At 49.2% G+C, this 11,434-nt stretch overlaps 1 protein-coding gene across 1 annotated transcript in view; it reads right to left on the reverse strand.

Moving 5' to 3' along the window:
• CAMKK1 (calcium/calmodulin dependent protein kinase kinase 1) overlaps positions 1-5,919 on the reverse strand; it is a 105,465-nt gene extending 99,546 nt beyond the window's left edge. Inside the window, exon 1 of the mRNA XM_075168965.1 lies at positions 5,819-5,919. The gene's annotated coding sequence lies outside the window, so the exon portion shown is untranslated. The remainder of the gene's footprint in view (positions 1-5,818) is intronic.
• Between the last annotated feature and the right edge of the window lie 5,515 nt (positions 5,920-11,434).

Here is an 11,434-nt window from a genome sequence, read left to right on the forward strand (position 1 = left end):
AGTTGAAGAAAATGTTATCTGCACAGCTGTGCAAAGTCAGGAGTCTTGCCCTCCACAGTTTCCCCATGGAAACAGGGACCTAACATCCATCCAAAATGTGTCATTAATGCTTTGTCCTCACAAAGTCACACAATTATGGAGCCACTTGGCTGAGAAAAACAATCAGCACACCCCAGAAACATTAATGGGATATTGCACAGGAACTGCAGGTTTCACGGAGCTGCTCTCTTCCTCCCACCTTGGCACACAGCTCTGTACTCCTGATGGCTTAATACAGACCTCCCTGCCCCATCTCCGCTCTGCAGCAAGGACACCCATCAAAACCCCAGGCTCTGCTGCCAGCTGAAAAGGATGGGACATAGTCCTCCTCACTTATACTGGTATGAGTGAGTGGAAACTACTGGAGACAGGGAATTGCGGAAGGTAGCAAAAAAAGGTGAGGTAACGAATTTGGCTCCACCGACCTTAAGGGAGCAGTTGCCACTCAGCACCAGTATCAGCAGAAAGGAAGACTGGACTTCCATGGCTTTGCTGCTCGTCCGAGACATACACATGGGTGCTCTGCAGAGAGTACAGCATGGGAACAGGAAAAAGGGGAAGGATGCCTCTATCTCAGAAAGACACATTCAAATGCTGCTCCAGCAGACAGTGGCACATCACAGCCTCACTGTTTACACTCACACCAGAATAATTAAAGCAGTCACTGTTAACTAGCTAATAACTTCATCATAAACTCTGTGAACAATACTGAAGAATCAATCACAACATGTCACAGCCTTCCCTGAACACAGCCACCAATCTGCAGAAACACTGAAACCACCCCAGAGACAAACAGGCTAAATTAATCCCACATGGCTTCTGGCAAAAAGAACTACAGCTATTTCAGAGGTACTCGCCCTAAAATAATGCCTGCCCAGGGAAGCAACCCAAAAGAAACAAGTCCTCAACAAACCACACCTTTATCCACAAGGCATGACTCAGCTCATGTGCTGGGTGCCATCAAGAAATAAAATACAAGGGTTCATATTCAGCCAGGTTCACTCCCTAAACCAGCAGGTTTTTGGGCTAAGAAGCTCCCAGCTGCCAAGGGACAGCCTTTCCCTTCAGCTGTAAGCCTCAGCTCACTGAGAAGCTGTGTCCTCAAAATGTTTTGACCTTTCAGGAGAACTTCCCCATCCAGGGACACCAGCACATGAAAGCAATAAAAAAAATTCTCCAATGTCATGTACTTGACACTTATGACAAATATTTATGCTTTTCCCTCTGTTTCTGTCCATATCATAGCAAAAATAAAACTGAAGACTGCAGTGGAACAGGAAAATGCTTCTAAAGACTTAACCCAGTAGGAAAAGTGACCAACAAATCCAGACTGCAAATTCCTAAGTTAGAACTGCAAGTTATGCAGTGCTTGACTGCACCCTATCATTAATGAAGTCTATAAAATGACTGTATTTGTATATGGTACAGGGAAAAAATAGACTGGAAAGCAACGCAGTAGCTGGAAACTAGGAAAATACAAAAGGTAGAGTCAGATTTCCAGGTGGATTTTTTGATAGCCTTGATGTTTGATTCCGGAAAACAAAATGCTACACTTGCTAATTCATAGCACCCCTTGAAGTAAGGCACAAGCCTTCCCTAGGAACCCACGGGAGACCTCCCTGCTTCACCATATCTCTGGTTTCATTCCTTCTCCACTGTGCCTGTCACCAGGTGCCACTTCTCACCCAGACCAACACCAAGGGCCCCCATCTGTAGGGCAGGCAGCTCTGGGCCTGAGGCGCACTACACTTGCTTGATGCTGCCGCCCAGGGCCTGAACAACCCCATTTCTTGACAACTCTGCAACATCCTCCAAAGGAATCTGCAACATCCTGGTCTGGTGCAGTTGTCCCTAACTGAGCATGTTTTTCCATGATTAAGGACCCAATCCTTAAAGCCACCACCTGTGGCCAACTACACAAGCCTGAGAAACATCTGAGTTTCTGAAGAACTGGAAACATGCATGTATATTTACACCTCACCCACCACCACAAATCAGCAGTAACCCTCCCACACATCCATGAAGTCACTGCAGCTTCTTCCCGCCATTATCTTTCAGATTAGTATCCTACCGCGATTTATCAATTATCAAGATTTCTTCTCTTTAGAAGATTTCAGACATTTTTGTCCAACCATGCTAAGCTTAACCACTGTCTTAATTAAAACAACATGCTTGACTACACGACATTATTTGATATCATTCATTTATCTGCTGTACCCAATGCTTTGATGTTTATCTATCACAAACATCACTAACCAACCTTCAGATCTGCCACGATGACTGCGTTATGTCAACAATTGCTTCTGTACACTTCAATCATCCACACCACTTTTACAGCCAGCTATCCACATTCATTTCTTCAACCGCATATTTTCTAATGACTGGGTCACCTCCCTGCATGTTGGATACTTGCTTCTCAAAGCAAGTGACATCCTGTGCCAAAAAAATAAAGGACTGAAGATCAGAGGAGAAAAAACTGTGAAGAGAAAGACGTAGGAGGAAGAATTTTGATAAGGGTTACTGTATACCTACTTTTCCCCAGATGTGCCTGCTTTCCTACCTTTTAAAGCACAAGCCAGTAACATTTTATCTCATACCAACTTTATACTTGGCTTTTACACTGACAGCTCAGGCCTCACTTCTGGCCAGAAGCCAAAAGGGTAACTTGCCTCCTCACTGGCCCTCAGCAAAGGGACAGGTTCAGCTTCCTGCCATCACCAACTGCCAAACTCCAGCAGCAGTGGCAGGGCTGAGTAGCAGCAAGCATCTGCCAGAGGCTGTGCAGGATGAAGTCACCCCACAGGCACAACTTAAAGAGGGGTCAAAACGCACCCAGAAGCAGTGTTTGCCCACTCTCCTTCACACTCAGGTGTCAGGAAAGCTCCTACTACAGCCTGATGCTGCCCAAAGCTGGGCTCTGCTGCTGACCTCACACAAACCATTTTCCCTCCCGCCTTTTGCCTACTTACGCTGCCTAACACTGCGTGCTCAGCATCCTCAGCCTCCCGAAGCCAAGCACAACCTCCCACGTAAGCAGAGCCTATGCCCCCCTACCCCCAGTGTTTCAGTGCTTTGAGCTGCTGAACAGACCCATCGACACTCCATCTGCCCATCATCCACCCGCACTTCAGGGCAGTACCGGGTATGCTCTCTCCAGGCATCCTCCCAAGGCAGAATAATTGCACATATTGATTTCAGATGTTATCAAACAAGCTGCCTTCCACAACTCCAGAACAGACACTATCCTCACTGAGCTCCCCACCAACACACATCCCTTCCCCTCCACTAGCTTGGCATGCCCTGCTTTACATCAGATCCTCTCTGCCCCTCAGCTAGGCAGACGCGTACTCTGGAGACCCAAACCACCCCGCTAACAGTCCGCAGAAGCCATCCAGCACTCTCGGCCTTTTCCTGAAGCCTCTTACAAAAGAAGTTTCTCCTTTCCCTGCTCCCGGGTAGCAATGACCCTATAAAGGCTCTTCTAAGGTCAGCACTGACACTTCACAGAAGACTTGGCTATCAGCCAGGACTGTTCTTTCCACAGTTCGAGAGGCTGGCACGAACAACTGGGTTAATACACCCTTCAGTAACTTCAGGGAACACCAGCAAGAAGGGATGCTGTACTCTGGCAAGCAGACCCTTGGCTGAAGTACAGAGTGACATGCTCAGCACAGTGCCACCTCTTCAAACCCAGCCAAGGTCTAAACCGTAACATAAACTCTTGTGGTGACCCTTACCTAAGCGGTGCTTCTTCCTCCAGCAAACAGAACACTGCTGCACTGTCCTTCCAAATACCTCCTCTGCCACAGGCTGATGAGATTCCCACTGTAGCCACCTCACAAGAGCCCATAAGGGAAGAGAAATCCCACAGTCCCTTCCCAGCAAAAGAAAGCTGGGCCTTGAAAGTCCAGTTAGTGCAAGAACAATTGTATCAGGTGAAGACATTTAGGGTTTAATGAACAACCCAATTAGGGAGCACAGGGCATCTGTGACCCCAGCAGCACAGGCTCTGAAAGCCACAGCAGAAGTAAAGCACCAACAGGCTGTGTGAAGCGACAGGGGCACCTCACTGCTCTCTGGGGCAATGCCAGGACAGATGAGGTCCCCTTGCAGCTCAGCTCCAGAAGAGGCTGGATGAGCAGCTCTGCCCACCCTCTCTGGGCCAAGAGCTGTCCTGGGAGCATATGCACCCACACATACCCCTACTCCAAGCATGACAGCTCCAACCCACAAGACATATCCCAAAAGCAAGAAGAAATAGCTGGAGACAGTTCCAGATTGAAAGCACTTTATGCCAGTGAACACAGCTTGCCTCAAAAAAGAAAACTATCAAGACCCAGTGGCTCAGCACCTACTGTGACTTAAAGCCCAGCCTTCATACTGTATCAAACAATAACATGCCTGAACTCCTCGACAGAATGATAAGAGGCTGGTGCTTACGCTCCTGGTTGCTAAGATCTGGCCTTCTCCAGACAAAAGCCAAGGGAGCAAGCCCAGGAAAGCAATTTATTGCTCTGCCTGGAGATTAATCCTATTCACACCACGCACCCCAGCCCGAGCACGGGGTGCAGCACAGCAAGCTGCGCCATGCGCAGGGACATGTTGGAGCATGGCCCCAGCATGCTAGCTTTGGTTTTTCTCTTCAAGCCACTGAGATAACGGCCCTCCGCTTGCCTTATCCAGTTTCAAAAGCAACACTTCAAAGCCATCCCATGTCAAACGCCAGAACAAATTGAAGCTGCCAGAGATGCCTCACAGGGAGGAAATTAACACATTGTGGGAAGTGGCACTGTGAGCTTAACTTGGAATCACAGACTATTGTAAATAAAAAAGCAATAGTTTCCTATTAAACAAAACCTTTTCCATTCAGTTACAACAGAATGGTAATTTCAGCTTCATTAGAGCAGCTGAAGAAAGTGATATCGTGCAGGATCAGCAGTTTTCCTTGCTCACAGCATACAGGCCTTTGAGAGCTTCCGTCAGAGCCAAGGTAAGCAGAGGGAAGATAAGCCCCTCTTCACGCCAGCCTGGCTGCAAGGTGTGTGCTCTGAGACACTGCCAGGGCAGCTCAGACCAAAGCACTGACCCAAGAGAAAATCCAAACTCTGAGAAGCTCAGACTGATCCCCAAGGGCAGCAAGGAGGATTAGGAAGCAGTGACAGACCTGCATGGAGCTCACCACAGTTCCTACCTTCTCCTCTGCCCCCCCTCTCCGTCGAGAAATGGGTGAGAGATGACTGGTGTGACAGGAAAACTGCTCAAAATCCCTGGTTTTGGAAGGATTTTTTTTTTTTCTCATTTATTTCTGTGTTTGGTAAAAGCAACAGCTCTGGAGCTGCGGCTGCCCAGCGCAGTCCCGGCCCCGCTGCGGCGGCGGCGAGCAGCTCCCCGCAGCCCGGGGGGCCGAGGCAGCTGCCCGAGCACGCCGGCCTGGGAAAGCCCACCCGCATCGGTGACCTGCCCTCGGCCGCTGCACACCTCCGACACCCGCAGCTCGGATCCCACCCGCGTCCTGCCCGCCGTGACCCCTCCACAGCCGCCGGGACGCTGCCCGCGGAGGAAACCCGCGTGTGTGTGTCCGCGCTGCACCTGCCCCAGGCAGGGCTGAAGGCGGGCGACCCGCGGGGCGGGCAGCGCGGCCTAGGCGGCCCCTCAGCCGGGGCGCTCGGCCCCTCACACCGCCCGGTGGCGGAGCCCCCGCTGAGGCGGCGGCAACGGCCCGCGCGGGAGCCCCGCGGCCGCTGAGGGGAGCCCGCCCCCCCCGCCGCCCCGCGCTCACCTGTGCTCGGCTGCGCCCGGCTCCAACGTGCCTCTGTTTGCAGCGCCCGGCGAAACTCCCCGGCCCGCGCCCTATCAGCGCGCGCCGCCGCCGCGACCGCCCGCCCCCCATTGGCCGCGCGGGGCCTGAGCCCCCCGCCCGCGGGGTATAAATAACCGCCCGCGCGCCCGCTCCCATTGGCTGGCGGCGGCCGCGCCTCCCGGGGCCCGCGCGGCGGCCCTTGGTCGCTGCCCGGCGGCCGCCGTGAGGCTGAGGCGACGCTGGGCGCCCGGCGGGGCAGCGGGGTGGCCCTGCCCTGCCAGGCACAGCCGTGGTTTTGAGGCAAAAGCCCTCTTTTTCGGGGCCGTGTGGTGTCCAGCCAGAAGCACACCTGGGCTGGGGGTAGGCTCTTGGGTAAAAACACGGAGATTTTTGCCAATATAACCAGGCAAAGTGGTGCTGACAGGTCAGGGAGCAGAGGGTCCGCTGGGCCCGGGGAGGTGTTCCAGGCTGAGGGACGGGGTGTGAGGCGTGGGCTGTGTGGGACAGCGTGGGAACAGGGTGTCACAGGCACGGTGTGGGGAGACAGGCTGTGGGCGACCCCCATGGTGTGGGGACAGGCGGCAAGCTGGCTGCTCCCTGGGCCATGGGCGGTCGGGCTGTGGGTGCCAGTGGTTTTCCCGGTGCCGAAGCACCGTGCCCATGTTCTCCCCTGGCACCAAGGTGGGTGATGAGAGAGAGAGCCCGCCTCCTGGGGCAGGGCGGCCTTGTTCTCCGGGGTGCGTCTCCTCGCCCCCGATGTGGCTGGCTGTCCCCTCATCCGGGCTCTGTCTCTAGATGAATAACAGTCAACCCTGACAGTTTGCACATACATTTTCTAAGTCTTACGGCAATGAGGAGTAACGCTGCACATCAACTAATTCTGTTGCCATCACTCAAGGAATTCCTACAAGCAAATGCTCTGTTTCATGACTCACGTTTTGGCTTTTATTTTTTTCCTTGCTCTCTTTTACCTACTTGGCTCACAGTTGACCCTGCCCCTGGGTCGAGGGGTTCCCACTGCAGCCCCACACCCAGCTGTGAAGTGTGTTTCCTGTGGGATCCGTGAGGATGTTGATTTTGTGACAAGTGACTCGCGGCCGGGCTCGCTGGGCTCTGCTGTGACCCCGCTCGCGGTCAGGGATCCCACCAGGGGATCGTGGCTTTAGCTGGAGAGCAAGAGTTGGATTAAATCCACATCCTGACTCAACCCACTGCTGACTGCCGCTCCTTCCCGCTGTGACAACAAGCGGATAGAAATGCCTGCGCTTACTTCCAGTGGGTCTCAAATAATCCTCTGCTTTGGAAACAAATTAATTTCTTAACACGGGTTTCATATCTCAAAACAACTCAACATATTAATAATGCAGCTTGTGGTTTATTACCAACTTTGTTTCCCATCCCAAAAAAACCTTGCTCAGGTTGTCACTGTGTTTAGAGAAGTATCGAAATGTAATTAAGAGACACCAATCATTAAAACAGCAAAGTCGTCTGTAAGCCTGGTGAAGACCATGAACTTTTTCACTTACTCATTCTGTGGGTATGTGTGTTTAGTCAGACATACCCTACTGCAATTTTCCATGTGCATCCAAGTCTTACGTTTCCTGCAGAAATGTGCTTTGTCACCCTGGTTGGTCATACGCAGCTGAGCAGCTCTCTACGGATGAACAGGTTTATCCAGGGCTAATGCACTTTCAATTCCACCTAAAATATTTGTCCATTCTGTTTGCCAATTTTCAGTCAAAAATACTTTGAACTGAAATGTTTTGAATTTCAGTTGAAACCTTTGAGACCTTATTTGCCTACTGTTAATCTTTAAATTGGCTAATAAAATAATGGATCCAATTATATCACCACAGCATACTCTGTCCCCCTATTTATTTTGCAGGGAAGAAAACAAAAAAATGGGGTCTTTTCTTTAACCAGCAAGATAAAAATCTGGTACTTGTGTGGTTCTAAACTTGACTATTAAAGAATTGTTAAATTCAGCAAAATGATCCCTGTTAGAAAGCTAGAAAGGATTGTTCTTTCAGCTCCTCAGAGAGAAAATCCAGCGAAGATCCTCCACGAACAGGAATCGCCGGAGCAGAGAAGGTGAACAGCAGTGTGGTGTGAACCCGCGGGAGGGTAGAAGAGCCTGCCGTATTTTAGAGTGACCAACAAATGTGTTTTCTAGTTTTTATTATTGGCAATTTGTCAGTTGATCCCTTTCAACGTATTTTATTTATAGTTCTGACAGTGTTTCCGTGGTTTCAGTCTTTAAATATTATTTGATCCGGTTTTGTACTTCAGGTACTACAGCAGCCAGAGCAAAGAACTGGAAACAAAAATATAAGTGATGCATTGAGGGCCCATGGTTTCTGAAGGAGGACGGTTGGGACAGCGTTTCTCCACCCTTGGATAAACCACCGGCAGCTGGAAATACTTTTAAATTTCTTTTTCCATGCAGAAAGCCTTTCTGACAGAAATAAGAAGGCAAGAAAATGCTAAGGTTATTTTCAACAGCAAAGCCTGGCATAAGTGGTTTCCAGCATCTCACACTTCCCAGGTTTTCTGGGACCTCTCCCTTCCAGCCCATGTTCAGTCTCTGCTCAAGGCAGTGGAGCTTCATTTGGGTGAAAACCAGGGCATTTAGGAGCAGGGATTTGGCTGGTGTCTCTCTAGCAGTTCCCCGGTTCCTTGCAATAGGACAACAGAAAGGCTTATCACCTCGAGTTCAATGCTTCCAAAGCTGTTGCCTTCTTCCAGCAGCTCCGGATATTAGATAATGATCACTGATTAGATATCTTCTCAAGACTGCTCATCTGCAATCACCCGTTAGACAGCATCTCAAGACAGCCACCAGCCTGAGCTCCTGGGCTGTCTGTTGGCCACGGTGGACTCTCAGGAAAAGTAAGACGTGCCCATGAGCAAAAGCAAAGCCTCCTCCCGGCCCTGAGCAGTGAAAGCCCCAGCAACCTCCTTCTCAGATGCCCGGGTGTGAGTGCCCAGGACCCAGGAATGTGGCTGTGCCTATGGAGAGACTGTGCTCCTGTGGCTCCAAGGCACGGAAGATGCTCTGAAAGACCATATCATATATAAGGTAAAACATTGACCTGTTTCACAGGGCTTTCAATTCAGTCAAGCAGGGCCCTGCTTATACAGGGACAACTTAGCTTCTCCTGAACAATGAGTAAAACTTTCAGCCTTCTGCTCCTCTTGCCATAACTACTGCTGAGAAATATTTTCAAGGGTTTCAGAAGTCATTTGGGCTGATTCACGTTTGGCTTTGAGATGCCTAGAACATGCTGACTGTTTGGAAAGTGCTGAGGATTGTCCCCTAAAGACCTGTCTCCTTTAGCATCAAGCAGTTTAAATCACCAGTGACGTCTGAAGCACAGTTTTAGCACCAGCATCAGGGTTTGAAACTATTGCCTCTGGCAAAGACTGCTAGCACTTGACCTAATGAAATAACCTGGTTAACTAATCTCAGTCACAAGCTGCTATTTCTTCCAGAAAACAAAAAAACCCCAAATCATGTGCCTCAGTTTCCCTTTTCATGATACACAGGTGATTACACTGCAAAGTAGCAATGACCAGTGCAAAAAGAGTCCCAAATAATGTCTCTCTGCTGCTTAGCCCACAATGGCTATAACAACGTTAAAATAAGACTTTGGTATTTCTGTTCAATAATGATTGGGTGTAGTTGGTTGGTGACTGTTATTTCCCACATGTTTTCTGGGTGCAAGAACTGGGAGGGTGTGTATTTAACCCGTCCTTGAGTTACAGTCATGAGAGGAAGACTTCACATTTCCCGAGGCATTTCACAAGTATGTTTAGATAAAAAAAAGAGTTGAAGCCATCATTTCTTTTAAGAACAGCTTGGGCCAAATCTCTTTGTGGTGCCATAAAGCTGAGCAGGATCCGTGCTTGGTACTGGTATGCAGAGCTCTGTTAACTGGAAGGATCCTGATTCACCCCTGCGAAAGAGCCCATCGGTTGATTCGCTGTTGCTATATTCAGAATCCATTTGGACACTTTTGACTTTTACGCTTTCTAAAAGAAGGCAATAAAGCAATTAGAAATAGGTGACAGAAGGAGAGGGCACTTCACCAAAGAAAGCAAAAGAAAATAGTGTGGTATAATTAATACAGAGCTGGCAGCAGTGAAAATGAGCTGTAACAACCAGGAGTATGTACTGTCACCGGGAGTATGACTGAGGCTGTAACAGCAGAGAGGGTCCTTTCACCACCCAGCACAATCTGCCCCGAGAATGCGTGTCTTTGGGACAGAAGGACATAAAAGCATCATTTAGAGCTGGGAGGACATAAATGTTCCTGTCAGTCCTTCGCTGTGTGTCAGCTAGAGGATTTATCCGACTGAAAACACGCTCCCACATCAAAAGGAAAAGGGAATCAGCGTAACCAGAAAGGCAGGTGCTTTTTTAGGGGAAAATCCAAGAATGTCCTAAGTGGAGGACTGGGTTAAAAATATAAGGGAGTCTGCTGTGCCATAGAAGGGATGAGTGGGCTTAGAGATAGGAGAGATTGCAGAGGGAAGGAGCCATCTCTTTCATTATTCATTTTTAATTTGCATTGTTATAGTGTCTGGAAGGACCAGGTGGAAATCAGGCCCTCATTGTGCAGGGAATTGTGCGCAAACATAATGATTAAATGTTGCGCGCTCTGCAGAGGTTGAAATAGAATTCCTCATCTCTGCAGCATCACTAACCGGCATAATTACTGCAGAATAAGTTTTTCTGCAATTGCTCTTCTGGAATATCTGTGCCACTTGATTTCTTTCAGAGTAACCACGCCTGAGGGGATGAAAAGATATATTTGTACCAGGTCCAACCTGGTAACCTTCACAGATAATAATAACTGTTCAGAGGCAGAATCTACTCACCACGTTTGCATACACATTCAGAAATTATTTGCTTGTGTCTTGGTTTCTGTAAAATGGGAATAGTAACACTGCACTCATGGCTCGCCCTCTTCATCTGACACTGATGATCGGACAAGAGTCCTCTCCTAGAGCCTTAGAGCACTATACTGACAACATCACATACGAGGGCTTGTTAGTGCTGTTTGTAATGATCAGGGATTAGCTGGAGAATATATTTTTTTTCTTGTGGGTTTTCTGGCTGAAAGGACTGGAGGCAGTATTTGATTTGCTGAAGGTTCCTTTTCTATTAGTACTTTTCTGTTAGTTAAATAACTGTGTAAAAAGCAAAACGCAATTAAACAAGGAGTTTAAAAAAACAAACCCCAACCCTCAATTGTCACAGCATAAACAGGAAGCAACACAGCAAACTGTCATTGAAGGGGTCTTCGCATGGTGACCAACTCCCTTTGGGTTTCTGTGACACTTTGGCTTGCTGCTCAGAGGTCAGAGAGCACCAGGACACACTGGCTGCATTTTTACAGCTTCAAATACAGTCGCTTTCTGGCCATGATAGATGCCAAGCACAGGAAATTCTTCCCTGACCCTAAGAGCAAGAGTAGGTCAAACTAAGAGGAGAGGAGGACGGTCCTGCTGGTCACCCACGCCTCCCCCCTGGGACTTGCACCGAAGCGTGTGGAGCTGAGCAGACCAGTCCTTCCTCCTTGCTCTCCCACC

The sequence above is a fragment of the Calonectris borealis genome, chromosome 19, assembly GCF_964195595.1.
Source record: "Calonectris borealis chromosome 19, bCalBor7.hap1.2, whole genome shotgun sequence".
NCBI lineage: Eukaryota > Metazoa > Chordata > Aves > Procellariiformes > Procellariidae > Calonectris > Calonectris borealis.